Consider the following 25,977-nt stretch of genomic DNA (forward strand, 5'->3'; position numbering starts at 1 on the left):
CAAGGAACATTTGGAAATTCACATATTCCTACTCTTTGACCTATGATATTTGAAATGTAAGCCTCCTACATGCCATTAACAATTTGAACATCTATAAACATTTCTCAGTATGTTTAGATTTTGTTTTGGACTAGTTTGAATATGTGCATGTAGTTTTTTCCTTTAACCCATCCAAGAATATTAATTGCCTATTCGGTTTTTTGTTTGCCATTTATTTCATTTGTTTTTTCTTCAAAGTAATATCAGAGCAGTTTGTATTGCATAATGTAGAGTAGCGGGAGACGGCCTGGTCTAGCTGACTGCGCACAAGGCTGAAAGCAAGGAACTCCTGAGTTCCAATCCTGCTTCTGACACTGACTTGCTGTATGGCCTTGATAAAATCATGTACCACTGTCTCTCAGTTTTCCCAGCTGTAGAATGAAGATATTGTGACTATGGTAAGTTTGAATTAGTGCTTATGCAACACTGTGTGGCACTGAAGTAGAGTTCAGATGGCCTGGTTGCTTGCGGTGCCAGAGGTCATGGGTTCATTCAAATCCCCATGTGGCTGTTGTTGTGGGAGCTATGCTTTAGTTCAAACAGGAATTATTTCAGGGAAGTTCTATGGGCCGTGTAATGCAGGAGGTCGGACTAGGTAATCGCAGAGGTCCTTTGAGGCTTTAGAATCCAAGAATCTATAAAACTGAAAGTGCTAAGTTTTATTAGAGAGGAGCTCAAAACTTTCAGAGGTGTGATTTGTATAAGCACTCAGATGTTTGGATTCTTATCCACGCTTCTTTCTCCAAATGACTAAAAGTTTTTTGAATTCAGGACTTAGACTCCTAAATAGAGCTGGGCAAATAACTGATTTTTTTTGTCTGTTCCAAAAAGTTCAGAAAAAATTGTTTTCTTTTTTAGCTTTTAAAATCCTTCTTATTTTTTTAAAGTGAAATTGAAATAAATTTCAAGACAAAAAAAAATGTTTCAAACTGAAAAATAAAAATGTTTCATCTCAAAAATGTTGAAACAAAACATTTCAATTTTGGGTGGATTTTTGTTCAACCGAAACAATTTGGAAAATTCAGCAGAATTCATGAAATGTTTTGGTCAACCTGAATCTGTGTGTTTTCGTGAAAAAAAGTTTTGGGTGAAAGATTTTTCCCGTCTACTCCTAAATCATTTAGATGCTTTTGAATATTTTACCTTATATCAATAATTATATTCTGCCTACCTAAACATTCCTTTTGTAGTCTTAAGTGCCTTTCTTTTTCATGAACTGTCCTGAATTGTTTCTTGTGCAGTGTTGCTACGTGCTGTTAAAAAGCTGGCATGTTGCACCTCAGAGGTGTCTTCAATGCAGTGGTGGTTTGAACGGTCTCCATTACTGTATATTGCTTGGATGAAAAGCCTGTGTCTGTAGTTTTGTGGCTAATTTGCTGTACTGAATAAAATCAAGCAACCTTTCAATACTGCAAATGTTATTGCAAGTTTCCCTGAAATATTTCAGTGCAGAAGCAAAAATAGAGCAAGCGAAGCAGGAGGCTTTGCCCAGTTCTTCTGTGATTCTCTCCTATTTAAAGGAACTAGCATGTATGTCATAGTCAACAGACTGATTGGCTGTGGCAATATACAGCTGTAAATATCTGCTGCACAGGAGCTGCAGCCTGTTTTTACAAGCTAGTGAGTCAAGAAGTCAGATTTTGGGAAAAGGGATTCCTGGCTGTTTTCAATAGACCAGGAGGTCCATATTCTTTCAATGAGAGTGTTCTAATTTACACCAGAGATTTGTCATAGTGCTGTCCTCTAGCCGTCCAATACTTGAGCTACCACCCTTGCAAGTGAGATTGTTGAATTAGTGCAGTTCCACTGTAGTCAAAGGAGTTGCACCAGGAATGAATTTGTCCCACTGAGTCTGTTGGATTCTTTGTACAGTTCCAAAACTGGAGTGCAGTTAGACAGAAGGAATGCTGCTTGCTGCACACTGTTTGGTTTTGATAGCTTTATGCACATCTGTGTGGGCCTGATCCAATGGCCATTGAATTTAGTGGGCATTGGATCAGACCCTTAGCCATTGAGGAGAAGAGAAGTAGATGGAAGGCTATGCCCTAAGCTAAAAGGACCTCTGCAGGACATTTCAACAAGATTTTTGTGCAAGTCCTCAGTTTCCCAGACTCAAATAGCTATCAAGTGGTGACTCAGCACAAAATCCACTCCTACGATTGATGGGAATTGGGGTGGTTCCATTGACTAAAGCTGAGGACGAGTCCCATAGTCACTAGAAAGAATTCAACACCTCTTTGACTATTTAATTTGTTTGAGGAGAGATGGCTGAAATAATGTACATCTCAAACTGGGGATTAATGGGCCTTTTCTCCAGTCCTGCTAGCGTAACTCCATTGAAGTCAGTGTCATTATGCTGGTGTGAAAATGATGCGAGTGAAAGAACCAGTCTTTGTCACTGTAAGGACACCAGCTGCCTCAGTCATACAAATACACAGTGTATAAAGAGGTTGGGGCAAGGAATCACAGAATCCAGATGTGGAAAAACCTTTTAGGTAACTGAGGATACGTCTCCACTACCTGCCGGATCGGCAGGTAGCGATTGATCCCCAATTGTTTTCCCGTTGACTGCTGAACTCCAGCTTGGCGAGAGGCGGAAGCAAAGTCGACGGGGGAGCAGCGGCCATCGACCCCACCCCATGAGGATGTGAAGTAAGTGATTCTAAGTCAATCTAAGGTACATAGACGTCAGCTACGCTATTCTCGTAGCTTCGATCGATCCCCCCGCCCCCAGCGTAGACCAGGCCTGAGTTTATCTCAGTCGCACAGAGCACAGGATTATTTTGTAGAATATGTTTGTTAAGAAATGTGTCCAGTCTAGTTCCAACAAACAGGATCTCCACCTCTTTCTACTGGACACTATTCCACAGATGTAATTGTCTAGAAATGTTGACTGGTATTCAGCTGGGTCAGGTGTACACAAGTCATTGGTTACTTTTTCTAGTTCATGCTGGACAGAGTACAATGCCACTCTCAAGCAGTGCTCTGTTAATTTCTTTAATGAAGCGTGATTAAAAAATTCCCTAGGCCAGATTCTGCTCTGTTACACTTGAGTAAACTGAATTCCACTGAATCCAGTTTTATGCTGCTATAAATGGGAATAGAAGTTGGAGCTTAATGTTTATGAGTTGCATGGTGTCACTTGGTGTCAGTAGAGATGTACAAAAATATACCCAATATCATCCTATGAGTGTTTTCCAATAGGCAGTTCAGAAGATAAGGGGTCAGAATTTCTTGTCTCTATTCCTGATTGCCACTGACTTGCTTCATGACCTTGAGCAAGTAATAATATCTCTTCACTTTTTGTTTTTGCTAAAATCCAGTATGCTTTCAGTTTAATATTGATTGCATCCTTTGATAGAAACGATAGGCTGCATTTTCAACGGGATGGACTCTATGAACCTGACTCACTACTGCATTAGTCCAGTTTCATTTGGGTGTAACTGTTAAAATCAGTGGAGTTACATCCCGGTAAAACTGGACTAATGCAGTGGTGAATCAGGATCTATAATCCTAGTAGAGCTTGACCATCTCTAACTTATATGAGCCATCTGTAAATGGGTCTAACGATACTAAACCACCTTCCAGGGTTCTTGTGAGGCTTAATTCACTAATGTGTGTATATCCAGGATGCTTGGATGAAAACTAGAATATAAGTGTGCAGTACTCTTAGGATGGAGATGAAGAATATCCCTCTCTCTGTTTGAGGAACATTTGAATTTTGAAACTTTTAGAGTCCCATCTAATTGCCACTGGAATTATTAGAAAGACTCTGACTGCTCCAGGAGTTGGATCAGGTCTTAAGTGGAGAATTCTTGGTTCTTCCAAAACACATCTCACAGGGGAAACTTTGCCTATATTTTCCCAGAAGAGTTTTCTCTTTCAGTTAAGAATTTTTATCAGCAATTCTTATGCTAACAGGGGTCAGGAGAGGAGATGTTTCTCACGTTACACTTGAAGCTTCTCATGAATAATGGCCTATATCTCTTCTATTGTCTGTTCAAAACATAAGCAACCAGACATAAGGCCAGAGGAGAAATTTAAAGAGTGCTGAATGAGCCAGCAGGACGGATCCAAGAGCTAAGATAGGGAATGAAATAAATACAAGGTAGAGCAGATGGTTATTTGGATAAATGTTTGAGCAGATTTACTACTCAGAAACTAGAGAATTAGTTAAATTCTCTAGTTAAAAAGTACCTTGAATCTTCAGAGTGAGGTTAAGAGAATCGCAGATGAAGATCACTGTATCCAAAATAAATTAGAGATCATTATTCCTGAGAGAATTTTTTAAGTGTTAAGTAGTGCTCATCAGGCTTTTTACAGAAATCTAAGGGGGGTTGCTAATGCTACACTTTGGGCTGCCATTTACTCCAGTTTAGGGGCAATCTGTTTATTTCAAAGAACTTTTTTCCCATCATCATTATCTTCAAATTAATTTCTTTGCATTTTTCTGTTTCCTAAAATTTATGTGGATAAAATAGTTGAATAGTTTCTAGTTTGAGCAGGATGAGTATTCCCACCTGAATTATATGGGATTTTGAAGGGAAATGAAATCCCCCTGAAAACTCATTCATTTTTGTTTGGTAAGACAGCAACAGCCATCTGATTGTAATGTTTATGTATGCTTTTTTTATTGATGTTGATGCAATAACAGAAAAATATAAAGAACCATCGGTACATGGAGTTACAATCTGAGAGCGCAATCTCGCAAACATCAATGCATATGAGTAACTTTATGGATATAAGTCTTCCATTTGAATTCAGCAGGACTGCTCTCATGCATAAAGTTTGTAACATGTGTAAACGTTTGCTGTAACTTCAGACTCTCACCATATGTTGATGGCAATTTGTTTTCTGGATAGTGTTGGTTTTTGCAACAACAATATAATACCTTTAGAAATTTCAAGTCTCTAATCAGCGTTTGCATATGATTTTCAGCTAGATCCCCCTCCCCCAAAGCCCACTGGGCCAGAGATCTTCAGACTGGTAAAAATGGGTAAAACTCTGTTGAGGTCAATGAAGCTGCACTCATTTACACCTGCTGAAGATTTGGCCTGATGGGTAGTCTGCAAGCATTTTCTTTTGGATTTGAACAAACTCAGTTTTGACCCTTAGAACCAGTGAGTTAAATGAAGTTGCACACCAAGCGTAAACACTGGGTCCATACCCCAAAGAAATCCCTTCAGGACACTCTGTGAAGCAAGCTTTGGGCCGGAGCTTCAGATGGTACAAATTGGGCCCCTTTACACCAAGGGAACTCACTGTTGCAGGTGGCCATTGAGTCAAAGGAAAGTGGTTGGCTTTGAGATCAATAATCATAATTATGCAGGCTAGGATAAGAGTGATAAAATCATCATGCGTAGGTCCACAAGCTGACTACTGCAATGGTCAGGAAAACATTCACTTCCATATTACATATGGCTAGTTCTATTGTGGAGGTGAGATTTGCCTTCCTGTGAAATATAAATCACCGAGTTAAAAGAACAGTGGAAAAGTCTGTGTTTTCTGTTAAAGCTCATTAAAAATCAGCATAAAACAGTCTCTTCAGACACCTCAGATTATCCTGCATCTCAATATTTGAGTAAATTGTTGATCAACCCCCTGAATTGTAACAATTTTTTGCTTCGGTCTAGCCTTGCAAAATCTAGGAATAACATCTTCTTTAGAAGAGTCATTTCCGTACTTTTCAACATGCCAAACCCCAAGTGTGGGTGTGTATATGGTTGGAGGGGCTTTGGGAGTGAAAGAACTAACTTAAGGGACACAAGAAAATGATTAGACAGCAGAAAGTAAGATGGGATTCATTTCTGTGGCATAAAAAACATTTTCCATAACCTCACTTTCATGAGTTGGTGTTCCTGATATGTATCATAGAAGTGAGACAGATTTGGGTCTAAAATCAAGGAGAGCTGAGACATCAGATAACATTTTCAAAAGTTCCTGAATCCCATTTTCAAAAGTGACTTAGTCACTAAGGCTGCCAAATCCAAGTGAAAACAAATGGGAGTTGGGCACCTAGCTTCTTAGGCTGGGATGTTCAAAGATGTCTAAGTCTCTTGGGACTTAGGCATCTAAATGCCTAAAGACCAAATTTTTAAGGTTACCTACGTGCCTGAAGATGTAGATAGGTGCCTAGTGGCATTTTCAAAAGAACCTAGAGCCTGACTCCTAGTCAGATCAATGGGAGTTGAGCACCTACTTAGACAAATTTGAAAATCTCACGCGGTGCTTATCTGCGTCTTAAGGTGCTTAAATAACTGTAAAAAAAAATATCCTTTAGTTTCCTCCGTCACTTTGGGTGAAATTTTCAAAAGCATCTATGTCTCGATGTGGCTTTTCAATATTATAGTTTTAAAACCCAAAAGAGCAACTCACTGTCAGGACAAAGGTGACCAGATAGAAAGTGTTGAAAAATCAGGACTGGGAGGGTAATAGTTGCCTATCTAAGACAAAGCCCCTAATACCAGGACGGTCCCGATAATATCGGGATGTCTGATTGCCCTAGTCGGCGCAATGTTTCTTCTGTTGTTTACTCAATCTCATGCTCAGGTTATAGAAAATGGTGGCCTGGGTGGAGTTGTATCAAACTGAATCCAATGGGATTTGAGTGGGAATTCTGCCTGCATTAGTACTGTTGGATCATGCCCTACAGGAGCAAATATGTAGCCTGGTGCTGCTTATAATAAGCTTGGGGTCGGGGTAGGGGCATGGAGAACATTGTAGCTATAAAATTGACATGATACCAACTATGTCTGAATTTTGCAAAGCCGAGGGCCACTGTGGCAACTCAACCAGGAGCCTAAGCAGCAGATTCTATCCAGCGTCCAAGTTCCAGTGAGTACAGGAGAGTAGAAGGGGGTTGTGAGGGAGTTGATTTTCACATGCTTCTGTGGGCCAATTGGTGCCAGCTCAGCTCTGATGTGAAGTAGCTGCATTTTAGCTTAAGTCAGAGGCATGTGGTCCCTAAGCCCATGCACCATCTGAAGACTGGCAGAGCAAAGCTTCACCGCTTCTTCCCTTGGCATACTTTTACGTGGTGCGGTGGGGAGCTGGGGCAGGAACTGGCTTCTCCAGCATGATACCAGTTGAGAACTCACCTAGTTGGGAGTTCCTAGCAGGTCAGTTACAACTAAAATCCAGCTCCTCTGTGCTGCCTAAACTGTGCAGAAGGGCTGAATTTCAAATGAGAATCTGGCCCAAAGTGCCATGAACTTGTGAAGGCGTATAAAGAGACCCCAGGGTCATCACTGGGGTTTCAGTCCAGTCTGTCAGTCTTGCCCTTGCCCCTGGAGCAGCTAAGTAAATGAGCTGTGTGTAAGTAGCAGCTTCCTAATCTCAGTGGTGGCCTAGGGGAAAGCATAAATATTTGTACTCAGTCAGTGTGTTACACAAGGGCCAGGTCTAATTTGTACATACAAAGACATTATATGCCTACAGTTATGTAGTGCCAAGGGCTGGCTTCCTTAGAGTTCAAATAAACTGAGCTAACAGTTTCCAAATTGAAATGTATGGTGGTCTAGAGGGAGGACCTTCTGACCTACATCTCTTACTACCGCCATGTAGATTCCCACAGTGCAGAATCGGAGCCTAAAATCATAAGCACCTCAGAGCAAGAAGAGTCTAACTCAAGGATACATACAGCCCTGAGCATGCTGTTGGAACTTGACCAATGATGTATAATAATTGCTATAGGTACCTTACAGGACATCAACCAGATGACTTGAGGATGCCCCTTGTGTGAAATGCAACTCTGAGTCAGCCTGTCTGGGTTATTAACACAAAACAAAATGTGAGGGAGAACTGTGACAGGGGTTCTGCCTCCTGTTATGGTAGCAGTATCTAGGGATCATAAATGTCTTGCAAGGGGAGAATTCCCTCAGCTCAGGCACTGTGTGGAGACTTCATAAGTGGCCGTATGCTGGCCTCCTGCCATAAGCCCTGGTGCAGAGGGTGTGTGGGTGGTAGAACCAGGGGTGGCATGGGCAGAGGCATAGTGCGGAGTGATTTAGGGGAATCTAGGTCTCTCTGTACAGTGGAACAGCCCATAGCAAACCCTGGGGTTGCTCTAATTTACACCAGAAGCTGAATCAGTCCCAGGCGCAGCCCAGAAACTTGAGGGTGCCAAGGAAGCATAAAATCCCCTTTGTCCCCCTTGGGCCTTTTGTTTTAGACCTCCAGGAGGTGCAGCACAAAGCCACAGCCCATATAGCCCTTTCTGCCAAGCCTAATGTCTTAGAGAAGAGATCCCAGCAGGGGAATCGAGAGGCCAATTAATAAAACTCCTTTCTGTGTCTGCTTCCTCCGTGTGTGTTCTTGGCCTGTCTCAGATGATCCTAAAGACCGGGGCTTATCCTTAGAACACCTTGTGAACTAGGAGCAGCAGTTTTGTATAAATTGGGAACAAAACTGGTCACCAGAGAATGAAAATCTGGCAGGCAGAGCTGATTAGACATGCTCAGAAAAGCTCACGATCTCACTGCCGCGCACCCTGTGGGCTCGCAGTGAAAAACAAGCCTGTGTGCTGCCAATATTTAAATATGTGATTCTATTGTTTTATCTGCAAATGAGATCAGTTAGGAGGAAAGAGCCCAGCACATCTCAGTGTTTAATTTTTTCCCCTATGCCATCGTGAGGGATGTGAAGCATTAATCACCTCTCCCAGAAACATCTTCAGGCTTTCTAGTTCAGTGCCTCTTTGCCTTTTCCATACCTGGAACCAATTTTCCATCCTAGGCTATCATCCTCCCATGGGCCCCTCCTGCTCCCTAGTTGGGATGTATCCAGGACCCTCATTTAGCAATATGGGAAACACACTTGGGTTGAGAACTCCTGTTCTAGTCTATTCTGTTTAGATTCTCTTATGCCAAACCCATCATCATGGTCTCCGAGTGCCTTCCACTAGTGCATTAAGTGATATGACTGGTATCTGGCCCATCCGTTCTTTCTTTCCTTCCCCTGGGGGATGTGGGGGTTTACAAGTGCAATCTCTTTCTCTATGGCCATGTCTACACTGTGAGCTAGGGGTGTGATTCCCCTCATGTACACATGCTCATAGTAGCTTGAGGAGAGCTAGCACAAGTATAACTAGTAGCATAGCCATGACAGCCCAAGCAGTGGCAGCAGTGGTGCAGCTTAGCTGTGCCATGTATGTACCCACTAGTTTCAGGCAGGCATTATACTTAGCATGGGTTGTTGGGTTTTGGGTGGTGTTGGCGGCCTATGGTATGCAGGAGGTCAGACAGGATAATCTGGTGGTCTCATATGACCTTCAACTCTAGGACTGTATGAATCACACCCCTACTGCATGGTGTAGATAGAGCCTATGTATGTGTTGGTGTGGATATGAATGTGTGTATAATATCTATAGTGTATCCTTGTGTGTATAAACTCTCACATGTCACAGTGAATAAATTGTATAAGTACCTGGCTAAATCACCGCTATCCTACTATCATGCCCTTGATCTCCCAAGAAATTTCACCAGAGCTAAATTTGTCCCATTACATGTATTGGGGAATGAGGTGAGATCATGTGTCTGATGTAGGATGCAGTGGTCCAGCCAGGTACCTGTACAACTGATTCTCCATGGCGTTACCCTATCTAGCAGTTGCCATGCATCTGTCATTTGGTGCTGCCTCTCTTCATCCCAGTGACATCATCATTTACTTTAATTAAGTTCTCCCTGTTCTTGCTTGTGGGAAATCTTTAGTTTTAAACAGCAAGGGAGAGAGCTTGCTCTTCTAGCAGCTTTCTTCGCAAGCATTCAAAGTTCTGAGGTCCTCCTACCTCCAGGTATACCATACTGTTGTTATGCTGTGAGCAGAAGAATGGTCTTGTGGCTGGAATCCAGGAAATCTGGATTTGGTTCCTCGCTTATTAACATACCTGCTGTGTGACTTTGGGCAAGTCAGTTAGGCCCAGATCCTTGAAGGTATTTAGGTGTGTAACTCCCAGGGAAATCATTGGGACTTAGGGACCTAAATACCTTTTGAGAATCTGGGCCTTTTAATCGCTTTCCATGCTCCAGTTCCCCATCTGTTTGATTCTTCAAACAATCTTCCCTGCAACTGTTGTGACGGTAAACCCATAAATAATTGGATGCTACCTTGATGGCGGCCATGTAACTCTCCAGGTAGGTAAACAGTGAAAAGGTGACCTGGGGATCAAGAGCAGGTTTATATTTCGAGATGGAGCTGGTTGATAGCGGTAATCTATTTTGTGATGACCACAGTTTGGATATCCCATTGCCCCTTCATGGGGTGCTGTTGCATATAGCAACCTTGACTTTACTATACGGTGTAGTTATTGGTGGTAATGTTTCCTTTGCTTTGCACAGTGATGCTGAAAGGCTGGGTTAAGATGTTTGCTTAGGTTTGATCTAGTGATTATTAAACTATCTGTTACCATTGTTGACTCAGGGGCAAATCTCCTTATTTCAGTATGGCCAGATAGTCTTTCCAAGAATGATACTTGGGTCCCCACAAAAAAGCATTTTCATTGCCATTGGATTGCTTTGAGTATTAAGGTGAGCCAGAAAGATATCAGATGATATGTAGGTACTGGCTAATCCCCACTCTCTCTGCCAAGTTTGGAGCTATCAAATACTTCCAAGGTCCACACTACTATTCATTTCCCTTGGCCTTTTGAGGCTCACTAGATACAATAATGTTTCTTCCCTTTTCTGCAGATGTGAGTCACTTACTAACATGGGCAGCCGTGATTGCACATGGTTCTCTAGCAGAGCAGTAATTTACAGGTAGTCACAGGCTACTTACATATTTTAAGAGGTGCATTTATATTGCTGAGATTAGCATAGCTCCTACTGGCTTTCCTTTTTGTTCATCTGTTAGAGTTGTTGCGTCCAGGCCATTCAAGGATCCAACTTTAAATCTTGAGGGTCTGATTTTATCAAGTGCTGAGCACCAGTAACCCCACAGGAAGTCAACAGCAAAGGCAGGTAGGCTGCACCTCTGAAAAGCAAGCTTTAAGTGTGTGTGCATCTCATGGAATGAACGTTGGGCTCCACTAACTAGCTAAGTCCGCCTGTCCCGAAAAACGCCCCATCTACAGTGATTGGAGATGAAACTGATACTGTGTGGTCTAGTGATGTGAGATTCAGGATTAGTTGGTTCTATTCTGGGCTCTGCTGTTGACCTGAGAGGATGGTCTCACGGTTAGGGTGCTAGCCTGGGACCCTACAGAAACCCTGTGGATAATAGCATTGACCTGCCTTATAAGGGTGTTGTGAGAATAAATGCATTAAAAATTGTGAGGTGCTCAGTACAGTAATAGGGCCAAGACAGGCAGATAGTCTAGTGGATTGGATTTAGGATTCCTTGGTTTTATTACCATTGACCTTATGCAAGTCACTTCACCTCAATTTCCTCATCTGTAAAATAGGGCTAAGATACTCCCCTTGATTTATAAAGTGGTTTGAGGCCAATGGATTAAAAGTGCTGTGTAAGAGCCAAATGCCTTTTTTGCTTCAAGGTTTGTTTATTTCAGTCTGATTCTCACATAAGTATAGCCTTCACACGACCCGCTCGGAAACAATGGCAAGAACAGCAAAGATTCTCTCAGGCTTGTGCGTATGATCTTTTCTTTTCTATCTCTTGCTTGGAGGCTTGAGAAGATTAAAGGGTTGTTTTATGAGCCCAACTCTGACCCAGGGGGGTCATAAGTAAAAGCAAGAGAAGTACACAGTGAGAACTTCAAAGTGCTTCAGAGCACAACTCTGCTTCAGTTCCATTAGAAATATCGAAATTGCCATGCCAGATTAGACCAATAGTTTGTCTAGTCCTGCCCTCACAGTAGCAAAGAACTTATGTTTCAGAAGAAGATTTTAAATCCTTCAAATGGACAGTTATGTAAATCATATTGGTAGGAGGGCATTTCTTCCTAGCTGTTGGTAGTGGGCTTATATCCCGAAGCATGAAGACTGAGGTCCTTTATAAACATTTCTCCTTGTTACTATAACTGCCTATGATATTCTTATTAGTGAAATAAATATCTAAACTTTGAACCCTACTAAGAGCTTTTCTCAATAATATTTTGCTGCAGAAAGTTCTGCAGGTTAATTATTTGTAAAATGGGGCTAAAGCTTTACTTACATTTACCTCAGCTGAAAAGTGCCGTTGTAATGCTACAGTTCAATAGGGTTCTTGGAGACGGCTCTGGATGTGCTTCCTAGACAATGAAGGGGCAGAAAGGAGATTATGTAGGTGTCTGGCTGGCTGCATCCCACTTGAATTGACCATTTGAATGCTGCAGAGATTTAATTATGTTGTATTGTGTGCTTGGGTGTCTAGAGCTTTGCATAGGCATCTTTTTAGTTATTGTTTATAAATAAATGAAATAATCACATTATTTACACATTGTGATTGTTGGGAAAATTTAACCCAGGCCCTTCCTAGCCAAGAACATGAGCTAGATCCTCTAGCAGACTCCAGTCCTCTGCTGATCAGGCACAGAGGGGAACATACATAGGGGAAAAGTGTTGTTATGACCATGATTTGTAAGTATTCCTTTCCAAAGCGTAGGGTTGGTCACATGTATTAACAGCTTGCGTGGTTTTACTGTATGCCTCTCTATATCACAACCAGACAGGTACTTGGGTTTTTCTGTTGACAGTGGCTACCAGAGGCTCAAGAGCTTTTGCAGAGTGATCAGTTTCACAAGGCCAGATGCTCCCTTCACCTACGCTATTGTGTGAGACAGACAATTATAGAAGCATCCTCTTTATGCAATTCATCTGCAGGCATAGCATCATAAGGTCTTTCGAGAGTGTTGAGGAAAGCCCCTGAAAATTCCTGCTTAAAGCTTGCTAAACTTCTTTTTAAAAAAGCACGGTTATTGTATTTCTCGAAGTCTGTTTGCAGCTACGGCAGAAGGAAACAGATGTAAGCAAGCCTATCCATTCCTTCTTCCAAGGGTCTGTTAGTTCCTGGATGGCAGCCAATGTTCAAACAGGGCTCAAGGCGGTACCGCTTTCTCTCCTCTCCCTGACCTGCTAACAGACAAGACATTTGTACATTACTGAACACTGAAGTACACACTGTGCCTTGCAACTGGACAGTCTAGGGTACTCAACAGAGTTGTAAATCTCCAATCGTACCTTTCGTCGCGGGAATCTTGGATATTGTCAGAAATACTCCCTTGTGAGCCGCCCTAGATTTAAAGAAAACCGCCCTCCCCCAGTACACACAAAGAAAGGAGCTGGAGTTGCTGTTGATACAAAGTCTCCTGTTAGCCAGAAAGTGATCAAAACAATCTTGTGATGTGAGTGATTGGCTGTGTATATGGTGTCAGCTCTGTGATACAGGGGGACTGCAATGTGTTTGTCAAGTTCTGTACTGCAAAGCCTTGATAATTTTTGTCATCAAACCAAAGTCTTATGCCAGTTCAATGATGTAAGGTCATTTTAATTCCATCCCACAGTTGTTGGTGGGTTCCTCCCACCCCTTTTCCCTGGAGGTTAATCACTGCATGAGGTGATTGTCCCTGGCGCATTCTGTGATCTGGAAATTTGGTTGCTAATTACTGCCTTAGCACCAGGGAAGGAATCTGCAGAGTCCTGCCTTGTGAGTGACTGCATTGGTCCATGATTTGAATTGCAGGATGTTTCTGGCTAACTATGAGTCTAACGGGGGTTGACCAGTCTGCGTCTGGAAGAAAAATGGACTCCCCTTGTAATCTAGAGTGTATACCTAATAAACTCTGAGTGCTTCCCATGCTTAGCAACATAAGAAGGACAATAGCCGTCTGAAAAGGGAGATAATCCCAGTTTAGGAAAAGCATAGTTGATTTTTCAGGTTTTTTGGGGGGGTGAGGAAGGAAAGGGGGGATACTTGTGTAAACTGGCCCAAACCTCCCTAAAAATCTTTCTCGGAGGATGACATTTTTCTTCCTCTTTCCCTTTCTGGTCACGTTTTACCTCTGGAGTTACTCAGCAAATTAATAGGTATAGAAATGCAAAGCTCTTTTCTTATTACACGCCATCGATCTGATTGCAGTGTCATTAATTGAAAGACTCGGGAAATGTGATGGATGGTTCGGCTTAGGATTCCACATTCATTTTGGCATAGCCCTGCAGGAGAAAAGCTGCATGAAGTTGATTGAAGGGCTCTTTTTGTCTGACTTGAATTATTCTTTCATTGTCAAACCTTGTAACAGCATTCAGACATAGGGAGATTTACAATGTGAAATCCTAAACGGGATCTAGTCTTAAAATAAAATTGGGGGGAAAGGCTTTATCGTACGATGTTGAAAATAGCTATATTTGTTAAAAAACCCTATTTCTATCAATTAAATCTCTTCTGCGAATCCCAAGGGGTTAACTTTGCTCACTCAGTTTTGAATTAGTTCAATGTTAAGGCCACAGATGAGAAACAGTTGCTTTAATCGTGTAACTATTGTCAGCATTTTTATTACAGCCAAAGATGTTTGGTAGTTTGGAAGAGTTGGTTGGTTGGTTGATCTGACTACTGTCATTTACCTCCATACCAATTTGCCCATTAATCTGTGGACCCCAGTTGTCCTATAAAATTACAGTTGAGAGTTATTTTTATTAGGGCAAAAAAAGCAGCAGGCAATATTTAAATTATTAGTTTTAAAGAAAATGTTTAGAATTTGGGAGAGCAGGAAAATATACAATATCCCTTGTGCTCTCAAAATTTCAGATTACTCCCAATCTGTTTCTGAAGGCAAAACTTGTCAACTCTCTTGTAATTCTGTTCTTAGCTGATGATCCTAGAGAGTTCTATTGCCTAAATTCCTGTTGCTCTTTTGTCTGTTAAATATTTGTGCCATGCTGCTGGGAAATGCCCACAATATCACCAAATGGAACAATAAAAATCCAACGTGAAGGTACAGTCCATCCCTTACTTGTAATTGATGTTACTGGTGAAGAGTTTTTAAATGCAAAATAGCCACCCAGCTTGTAGTCTTATTTGAAAATAAAATAGTGCAATAACATTATAAATTGTAAATATACAAATGCCTAGGGAGGGAGGGAGCTAAATTAGACAGATTAGATGAAGAAAAAACATTGGTTTAGATTAGTGGTGTCTATTCCTCTAATTATTTTTTTAAGAAAACAACTCATTTTATCAGCATGTGGTATGTTTTAAGGACCGAAGGTATTAGAAACCAGGCTGTAAGCTCAATACAAAATGGGCTCAGAAACAGAAGAATTGGACATAAAACATAATAATGAAAATGATCTCTCTCTCTCTCTCAGCCTACCTACTTGCCTAAGCAGTTATAACACATCCACTACCGGGATTCAGATTTTCTACTGTTCTCTTTGCCCCCCCTCCCCCCCACCATGAGACAACACGTTGGGTGTGATTATTTTGTGTTACAAACTCTTAAATAAACATTCCTTTAATTTGAAATATATATTGCAGGCAACAAATTGGTCCAATAAGGAAGATTAGTAATTCATATTAAAGTAGGAAATAGCCTATTCACATACTATGAAATCAAATGAGTTGCTAGGGATGGTTGTCCTGTCCCCATCCCTATTCTGAATATAACACTCTCACGTATGTATATTAAGGTCTCATTCTTCAGTGAAGGGTGAGATTATTTTGTAGAATCTGTTATGCTTTTGTCTCTCTCTCTGATAGGACCTTTGGCAGAGGGGCCGAGAGCAGGGTTGTTTTAGTGGGACTGTAGATCCTTGCTAGCGTTCTTCTTATTATACAAATCCTGTGGTGTGTCTCTTTCAGAGAGCAAAGAGACTAGGATAAACCCTGCTCCTGGCATATTGGAAATCTGCTGTCACCATAGCACCTGCAATTCCCAACAGCTAAGTTCTGAAATGAAGTACATGGCGGGTCAGCACCATTTAAAATAAAAAAAGTCTGTTATTCCTTTTCTTCGTGCTGTACAATCTGCTCTGGGATTCTTGCACTCAGGGCTCCGTTTGGTCAGGAAATTGTTTTACTGCAGCTTACCTTTAATCTTGTTTCATTGAGAACACCTGCTGTGTGGTTACCAGTGACTAGTTATTCACTACTCTTCTATCTATTACCATTATCTTGTTGGGGAATTCCTCTTTGGGGATGTACTTTTGCTGCTTTGTTTATTTTAAAGAGAGTTTTGTTTTTAAGCCTTCTCAGGCTAAATAAAGCTGATGACTTTTGAGGGTCACTGGGAGGAAAAAAATGGTCTGGTGTCCCTAACAAGCCTTCCAAGGATTGTGATATAAGTAGCAAGAGAGCTAACGAGATAGTTAGGCAGCATATGTCTCCATGTGGGACTTTGTAGACACATTACCCAAGAGAAAAAAATGCTTCTTATAAGTAACAAACTAATTCCATCAAATGATTTAATTTTTTATCTGTGACATATTTCAAAACATTCCTTCAAATTAAATTTCAGTTGGCATTAGAATTGTTCTTATGAAATCTCTGGACATAAAATTGCCCACAGGTTATAGTCGCACCTTTGAAATATTCTGTGCTTAGCAGACAGTAAACCGGATCTTTCTCATTCTTACTTCTTATTGGGGAGTCAGGGTAGTGGTGGATTTTTTGATTTGGGAAGGTGTTGTTTTTTATTTTTGTCCTTCTTGATTAAGTAGCATTTTACTGGTTTTCCTAAGATGAAATTCATTTGTTGAGCTTAAAAAACAAATGAGAATAAAAGGTTCTATATTTTTTTTAATTGTTTGGCTAATGTCTAAAAATGTGCAGAAAACACCCTTAAAATGTCCTTAAAAATAGCAGCTGTTTTAAAAAAATTAACTGTTTCGGTTTTTAAAAGGGTTTAATTTGCTCATTTTGTGGCTTAACTTGAATACAATCAACCCTCTTTTAGTCTCTTCTGAAGACATTAAATTTCATACATATTTATATATTACATTATCAAATACATATTCGTCAAATGCATCCTTAACTCCAGAACAGTTGATAAAAATAATAAGGGTGCACAGCTACAGATCAGAGAATCTCTTTTGTTAAAACCTTTAAATCGCCATTTATTTATTTGTTCAATTTCTTTTTATTGTGTTGTCCAAAGGAAAATATGCAATGCCATGTCTAATTATGTTAGTATTCACATTAATAACCTGTAACTTTACATAACAATGAGCACTAAACATTGAAAAGGCAGAAACAGATGCAATTATTTGTTGCTAGCTAAGTTACTGTACGTGACCCAGGTGCTGTATTATTATTTGCATGTGCTTCCCACCTTTGTTCACTCAGACACATGGGGATCTCAAGCTATTGCTGACTAATTGATAGTTGTAGTAACTGCTATAGGCTCCTTAGATTAGAAATGCATGCAGACGTGTGTCTTGATTCAAACATTAAGGAACACACACTCTCACTTACTTACATGGGCAGAAAGTCTTCATACTAATAGAGGTGTGGGATGGAGATAGCAGGACATAAAACAGAAGAGAGAGAGAGGGAGAGAGAGAGACAGAGACAGAGAGATGGCATGCAGCATATATACCCCTACAAATAGTTCTAAAATGCGTTTGCAAATGCAGAAGTCTTCAGAACCTTCCAACAGTTCAGAACACCCTTTTTCTCTCTTCTCTGCGGGACGTCTCCTCCAGATTACTCGAAAAAAGCGGAAAAGGTGAGAGCTCTGCCATCTTAGCTCTGAATTCATCTGATTTCCTTCCCCCCCTCCCTTGTATTCCTCATGCCATTGTCCATTCTTATGATGGCAGCCGCCCTTGCTCTTGAATGCAAGTGTCACAGCAGGAGCAAAAAGGGTTCAGGGCTGCATTGTCAAAGCCATGGTTGCTTATTGTTTCTTAGCCTTTCACTGCTCTGCTTTTCCAAGCCTCTTTCCCTATCGGTGGCCCCTGTCAAGGGGAGGAGTAGGGAGAAAATTGCAAGAGTTAGTCGTCCTTTTTTATTGCACACTGTTATGATAAACAGCCCAGCAATAGATTCCACAAAATTAGGAATTATAACGATGGGACGGGGTAGGGTGGGGAGAATTCTTTGTAGGTTTGTGTTTGTCGCTGTCCATCTGTCAGAAGGTTGGTTTCTTAGGAAAGACTTTTGTATTGGTGTTTTGGCCAGCCAAAAAGTAGAAGCAGCTGCAAAGTGAACAGTGAGTTATTTAGCCACAAGGTAAAAATTTCCTGTTGCTATTTGGATACTGAAGCTTTTCAATCTTAAGGGGGAAAAAAAGCATGACTGAAAGCATTTCTTAGCTGTGGTCCATCCATCTATCTATATTTTACGTATAAAAGCAATATATTATGATTGCAACTTGGCTTCTTTTGAAAATGGTTCAACCAGAGAATAAGGTTTTTGTTTTAGAACATTGAATCTTGCGCTAGAAAACGAAGAGGGGAACAACTTTCTTGTTCTAGTCACAAGAAAGACGCGGGGTTGTCAGTTCATCTAAAAGTAATATTGTGTCGTAATTTTTTCCTCCCACAACAAAAATTGTGCTCAAATATATAGTTGGCATTTATATATCTGTCTGATTGTTTTCCACAAATAGGCCAGCTTTTCCGGTACCCCAACTTCAGGGAGGTTACAAAGTGATGGCCTCAAAAGTTTTTTGTTTAACTATGTCCCGATATTAAAAACAAATTATATTTATAAAATGTGTCTTCCAGTAAGAATACAAATGCATTTAAGTATCCAAGCTATATATTTTTGTTAAAGCTAGGCAAATCTGACCAAGAAGAAGAGAAGCAAGTTAAATTTGGGCTAGAGCTCTAAATTGCTCTACTAAATATCAATATTTTACCAATCCCCTTTTATAGTTAGCAACCTCAATATAAATGAAATTTGCAGAGTGTGGAATTTAATTTTTAAAAGCATCTCTCATTACATTACATAGACAAAACCATTTTGATATCTATAATTATCGAGAGAAAACATTTCAAATCATTCAGATGTTTATTCCTTGAACTCTGAATATCTAAGTGGTTGTGAATGTCTAGCACTATTTTATCATGTCTAATTATAGTGGGCAGAGTGCTTTCTCAGTTGTAAATGTAGTTTAAGTCTGAGTGGGGTTTTGGAGAGAAATATCCTTTAACTGAATGTTCATACCCTGTTTTGGTTATATTTGAGAAGACCCCGTTGTTTGGCTCTCCCAAATGATAAATGTTTCTTGTGAATTATTTTGAAATAAATGGGGACAAATATTTCAAACCAACTCCTTCCCTTTTTAATAGAGAATTTTAGAAGTTACCGATTCAAGTGTGTGTTAATGGTCCGATGAGCAAATTATCTTAATATATCCTGCAAACACCTTGACTTGCTTTGTGCAATAAGTTTTTTTAGACTCATGCATTGTCTTGTATTACCGAGGTTTAGGTCAAGCATGTGTCTGTTTTGAAATTTCTCTATAAATGAAACTTTTGAAGCAACATTGAAAGAACTCTGGCCTTGTTTTCCGCCAAAGTCTGAATGCAGTTGAGGCCACCCTGAGAGCACAATGTTTAAATTCTATTCCACATCTGCCTTATATTTGCAATTGTAGGCCAGTGGTCATGGGCAAGGAGTACTGATCAGTGATAAAGTTTAGTACCTTCTTTGCCAGGAGATTGTCATGTCTGCCCTGTAAATCTGGACTATTATTTTTGGAAAATCTTCTTAAATGGGATCTGAACTAATAAGCTCTGATGATCCTTACTATGGGGAAAAATACAACTGTAGAACAGGATTCAAATATGTTAAAAATTCTGCACACTGGCTCTTTCAGATACGATAGGCTTCATTCTGATTCCGACTCACTCTAGTGTGAATAAGGAGTCAGTCTATTGGACCTGTGTAAAACAAGTAAGAGTGGTATCAGTATCAGGCTCAGTTAATTTATTTTCAGTTCAAGACTATGGACCATATCTTTCAGATCTTTACCCATGCCCAACTCCTATTTACCAATTGTAATGACAGATGCTTGTGGGCCAGGTACAAGGGTCCCAATTCTGCTCTCATTTACATGGTGTAAATCTTTGACTTGGGTGGATACTCCAATTTCACACCCATTAAAATGAGATCAGAATTTGACCTTCTGGGGTCCAGGAATAAACTGCTGAATGTTTTCTTTAGATAGTAAAATGTATTTCCAATCTGAAATAAGAAGGTTGGGATTTTTACAAGCGCTCTGCATTGGTCTAACTTTGTTCTCATAGATGTCAATGGAAACTTGACCACTGAGTTTTCATGGAAGCAGAGTTAGGCCAGTGCTGAGCAGTTTTGAAAATCCAATCCTAAGAGAGTAAATGGGAGATTAGCCAGCATAAGGACAGCAGGATTTGGCTGCATAAATGTGGTTTACTTCAGCACAGAGCAGTTAATGGGGAGTGAATGCAGAGCTGTCATGACTCTGGGAATGGGAGAACTGGTTTGGATGTAATAATAAAAAACCTACCTCTAAGTGCTTTAAGCTGTATTTAATTTGAGATAGAATATTATCTCCATATTTTTTGTGTTTTTTTGCAATGTTCAATAAACTTCTTATATAATAAATGATTGTATCGGTCTCTCTATTCCTCAAGCACTATTCTTACTGAGCAGAATTTACCCTCGTACTGAGGAAAGACCTAGGCACCTCTTAACTCCCCAAAACCAAGCTTAAGAGGGATTAAAGTGGTATGCAGGCCTTGTATTGGTCCCCTAAATAGCAATGAATGTAATCTTACTGGTGTTATTGAGTAACTCTCAGTTACTTCAGTGGGAGTAACTTTGTATCCAGAAGGGAGAATGGATCATCGGGGTCCTATGTGAGACCAGAATCTGAGCTAAAATCCCATTAAAAAGACCATAAGAATGGCCATATTGGGTCAGACCAAGGTTCATCCAGCCCAGTTTCCTGTCTTCTGACAGTGGCCAATGCCAGGTGCCCCAGAGGGAATGAACAGAACAGGCAATCACCAAGTGATCTATCCCCTGCCGCCTACTCTCAGCCTCTGGCAGACAGAGGCTAGGGACACCATCCCTGCCCATCCTGGCTAATAGCCATTGATGGACCTACCCTCCATAAATTTATCCAGTTCTTTTTTGAACCCTCTTATAATCTTGGCCTTCACAACATCCTCTGGCAGAGAGTTCCACAGGCTGGCTGTGCACTGTATGAAGAAATACTTCCTTTTATTTGTTTTAAACCCACTGCCTATTAATTTCATTTGTTGACCCCTAGTTCTTGTGTTATGAGGAGGAGTAAATAACACTTCCTTATTTACTTTCTCGACATGTGTCATGATTTTATAGACCTCAGTCATATCCCTCCTTTTCCAAGCTGAAAAGTCCCAATCTTATTAATCTCTCCTCATATGGCAGCCGTTCCATACCCCTAATCATTTTTGTTGCCCTTTCCTCAGCCTTTTCCAATTCCAATGTAAATGTAAAGGCTACTGGCACAGCAATGGAAATCTCACAACATAATCCGTTCTCTTGAGATTTGTAGTCTTGTTTTGCAGTGTGGTTCAGGTGAGTTTCCTGACCTTTGGGGTTCCTTTTTCTGACTAGAACCTGAACTCTGAACCTTTTGAGGTTTCCTCAGCATGTTCAATTAACTATGATAATGAATTTAAAAGCCAGTCGCTGTACACCTTGCTTACAACATACAACTCCCATTGACTTAACTGGGATTTACATACATATAAAGGCTGCAGGCTTAGAGAGTAACAACTGAGCACAAGCAGAGCAGACTTTTTTTGATAACAAGGTCAGGACAACGTGAATGGCCAGTGGAGGCCAATATTAAATTTTTATTGAATCTGCATCCATATTTCATTGTCATTTGTGGTATATAGGAATAGGACAGTATCTCTTTAAATAGTACATGACCCATCTAATAGTGCTCACTGTTCTGTGTTTTAGAAGCCGCTGGAACCCAACCAGAAGTGCAATGTGTACATGTATCTAGGCCTTGCATGTTGTGTGTATTCAGTGAATGTGGTGTGCCCATGTGGTTTCTTCATTTCATGTTTGTTATATAAAGAGCAAAAGATACAATATCATTGTGGCCCAGCTACTGATTCAGTTTGGGCAGCACTTCACTCTACAACTACGTGCATTTGCTTCAGTGAAACCATTTGTGTAGTTAAAGTGCTCTTCAGATACGTGCAAGGATCAGAATCTGCCCCCGTAGGTGGAAAATAAAACAGCTTAAGTTCTGGGGAGCAGCTGAGACAGAAAGTTGAAGATATGTAGAGGAATTCTCTGCCTTCCAATGAGAAAAAAAAACTGGTAGGAAAAACATTCTCAACAATGGGAAACTTGGAAGAGAGTATGGAGTGAAAGACTTGCCCAGCAATTACCTTTCTAGTGGGCAAGATTGCCTTGGTTTTCAGTACATAAATGTAAATTTGTGGGTACTGTGTCTATTAGAGATGGTTCAGAATGGTAGAGATGGAGGAGGGGGCAGGTTTTCAGATGGTCTAACTTGTCATAACAGTTTATACCAGCTGAGGATCTGTCCTCGGACTCGTATCCTGATCTGAACTTTCCTAAAGTTGGAGATGTTTGTATCTGCTGCTTTGGTTCCTTTCTACATTGGAGGTGTCAAATGGATTAACCAGATCAGAACTTTGAAAGCTATTGCCAGTTAGCGCAACAGAGAACATTCATGTGATATTAATGGCAGCCAAGATAAGGTGGCTTCTTATAGGATTTCTAACTGGTTTCATTAACTAGGTTTAATAGTGTATGTGAAATATTTTAGATGATCAAATATCAGGGTTAATTTGTATTTTACAACTAAACACAGTTTCTGCTTTGCAGCTGAGACTGCCAGAAGGTGCCTTCAAAAGGAAAATTAGCAATTGCCTTGTCTTCAGTTTGTTTGATTGTTTGTTTATTTTAGCTGTCTAAGAACTGCTTATGAAATTCCCACTTCTATCAGCGCATGTTCCATTTCTGGACCCAGCACAGTCCGTGATGCAATGATAGTACCTAAGTAAAAAAGCTTGGGCAATACTCTGCCCTCAGAGACGTGTCCACATTCCAATTGACTTCAGTAATAGTGGATCAGATCCTGAAGTGCTTAACTATGAAAACTTCCCCTGAATGGCACAAAACGAGAGACAGGCAACCAACTCCTATTGATTTTTTTCAATGGGAATTGGGCAACTAATTGTGCTTTGTACCTTTGAAAATCTCCCCCTTTGGTTCTTGAAATCAATCATTGTTTAATCTGAGCAAGGAATGAGTAAACATACTTAGGTTAATAACAGTACATACCCTTTTCATAGTCTTCCATCCTATAGTCTCTAAGCATCTCAAAAATTAGTTTATTGGAGTTGTGTAGATACAGAATCTGCGAGCACAATTTGACCCCTTGTGTAATAAATACTAAACTTGCTATGGGAGGATTTGTCTCATGGGCCATGTGGTAAATCTTGGTACCTTACTTTCAGAGGCAAGAAATGGTCTTTAGAACATGGGATTTGAAGTAAAGACTCCCAGGTTCTGTTTTCTGTGCTAGAGACTGACTGACTGGGTGAGGACTTAGGCAAGACACTTAATCTCTTTGTGCCTTAGTTTTGCCGCCTGTATGAGAATAATACTGCCCTATACCTCTGGGCTGCTGTGAGACTTAATTAATGCAAGTAATATGCTTTGTTAAAAGGGACTACAGAAGTACATATAATAATCATCATTTAAAATTCATTCTGCTAAAATGAGTGAATTTGTTTTGTTAAAATCAGACAAATCCCCCACACGCACACATTCTTTCATTGGAATCTCAGACCAAACCTCTTTGGAGGTATGAAAATATTCATTAAACTCTTTTCCTCGTTTGTTTTAATTTTCATTCAGGTCTGAAATTCCAGATCCCAAACTGGGCTAAAAAGAGAAGTTCCAAAATCTTTTGAGACAGGCTATTTTAGAGAGTGCTTCTGACTTTCCTGAAAGCAAATAGTATTGGATATCAAACCAGAGAGTCAATTCTCATTAGATTTCAAACATTGGGGCCAGATCATACAAGGAGCCGAGTGCCCTCCACTCACATGGATTTCCGTGGAAGTAGGGGATGCAACACCTTGCAGTTCCCAGACTTGATTCCCAGTTGCTGGAGTTTCTGGAGGAGTATCCATAAGGTTCAGAAAAGCAACTTCCTATTCAAGTGCTTATTCCAATCAAAATCAGCCTCCAAGATTATGGAAGTTCACCCATTACTGATAGCTACCCAGTGTCATCCCACATTAATTGATGTGGTCAAATGCTAAAACACTGAGGATAAAGATATCTCGCTCTGTGTCTCTCAGGTAGTTGTACTGGTGAATATCACCATAGTATCGGAGAGCCTAATGAAAGTGCTGACATAAACTTAAATGTAATGGCGCAAAAATGCTAGAATAAGAAACCTATTGTGTTTCATGTTATTTGCACTAGAATTTATTGCAGATCGTGTTTCCTGTATGTTGTCCCTCTTTTCCGCCTATGATACTCACCTTGACCCCTCTACTTGTTTGCTATTCCCTCTCCTACCTATTTTGTGGCTTTCCCTGTGCATGGATCATCCTCCCAATCCCAGTTTGTCAAGTCACCGTCTTCTCCACATCAAATCCCTCCTAAATTCTGACGTCTTCAACAGCACTCAGAGGAAAAGAATTACCCTGTTAATATATGGATGTGTGTTTGTTATGGATCTAAATAGATTAGCTAGAAGGTGTGCATATACCTAAACAAAGTAACCATATAGTCTTCCTACTGTAAGCTTTGTACTTCCTTCCCTCACTTGTTTATTAACCTCACTTGTGTGAGATCTAGAATTAGACTGGTAAACTCTTTGGGGGCAGGGAACCAGGGCAAGTCCTTTTGTTTGCTCCACATTGTTCATAGCACATTTTGGGGACTGCGTGGATAGGTTTAAGTGGTAACAATTAAGGGTTAGTTCAAGTACAAGTCTTAGCAGAAAAATGTGAGATCAGCATAGCTGGCACTAAGACCCATGCACAGACAGCAGGCGGAGCTTGGGTGGTAAATGTCAGTCAGTGGAACTATGCTGATGGACACTAGCTGTGGATCGGGTCCTGTTTGTTCTACTGAAAAGAAATTATGGGCCTGATCCTGAGAGGTACTGAGCATCTGAAGTTGTTGTTCAAGTCAGTGGGCGTTGTGGGTGCTCACAACATCTTCTTTCAGAAGACGTAGACAGTCACTGGCTTACTTCTCAGTGATGAACACTTTTATGTACCATCAGTCGTTGTACTAACCACTTGTTACTGTGATGTAGGAGGGCAGCAAAACCCTTCAGAGCCAGTCTAGTCTGTGGTGTAATGCCATATTCAGGACAAATGCCCACTAATCACTATTATCAATGCACATTACTCCTCCATCTAATGTTACTGATATTAGGGGACAAAGCACTCTTCATAGACACTGACTGAAGTTAGATTAAATCACAAAATGCAGAACCAGTCCTATCATTTGTTGGGTCCCAGCTGATGGAGACTGGTAGAGTTGATGGTTTCTCTGGACCAGCTGCTGGAGACTGGATGATATGGACTGGTAGGGTTACTTCCTTCTTCTGTATTTGTATTGTTAGAGGAGAAGATATAATTACCCACAAATGACCAAGTTTTGATGGGATGTGGAACCTCTGAAAAAGCATGTCTTGCTTTTCTGGTTAAAAGTGCTTCAGTTACTTGTACTATGTATGTCACGGAGAGCAGGAATTGTAGGCATTTTTGTGTGTGCATAAAATTACACAAAACAAAATTTGACTTTCTTGAATGTTCATACCAAAAAAGCCACTGACACAAACGGACGAACGTGGTTCGTACCAAGGTTACTATTCAGCCAGTCAGCTCCCAGCATGCAGAGATGTAATATTTGTTTTTGTTTTGTTCACAGATCTTTTAATGGCTTGGGAAAACTTTCATGGGGTCAAAATTAACCTAAGGTTATTATTTGTATTATGGTGAAACCTAGAGCTCCACATGAGATCAGGACTGCATTATGCTAGACATAGTACAAGCATAGAGTGAGGGGCAGTCT

At 40.5% G+C, this 25,977-nt stretch overlaps 1 long non-coding RNA gene across 1 annotated transcript in view; it reads left to right on the forward strand.

Moving 5' to 3' along the window:
• Positions 1–17,239: 17,239 nt before the first annotated feature.
• Positions 17,240–25,977, forward strand: part of LOC127033783 (uncharacterized) — a 64,368-nt gene continuing 55,630 nt past the window's right edge. The window contains exon 1 of the long non-coding RNA XR_007769210.1: positions 17,240–17,632. This is a non-coding gene — a long non-coding RNA (uncharacterized LOC127033783). The remainder of the gene's footprint in view (positions 17,633–25,977) is intronic.

This window comes from Gopherus flavomarginatus, chromosome 13, assembly GCF_025201925.1.
Source record: "Gopherus flavomarginatus isolate rGopFla2 chromosome 13, rGopFla2.mat.asm, whole genome shotgun sequence".
In the NCBI taxonomy this organism is placed as follows: domain Eukaryota; kingdom Metazoa; phylum Chordata; order Testudines; family Testudinidae; genus Gopherus; species Gopherus flavomarginatus.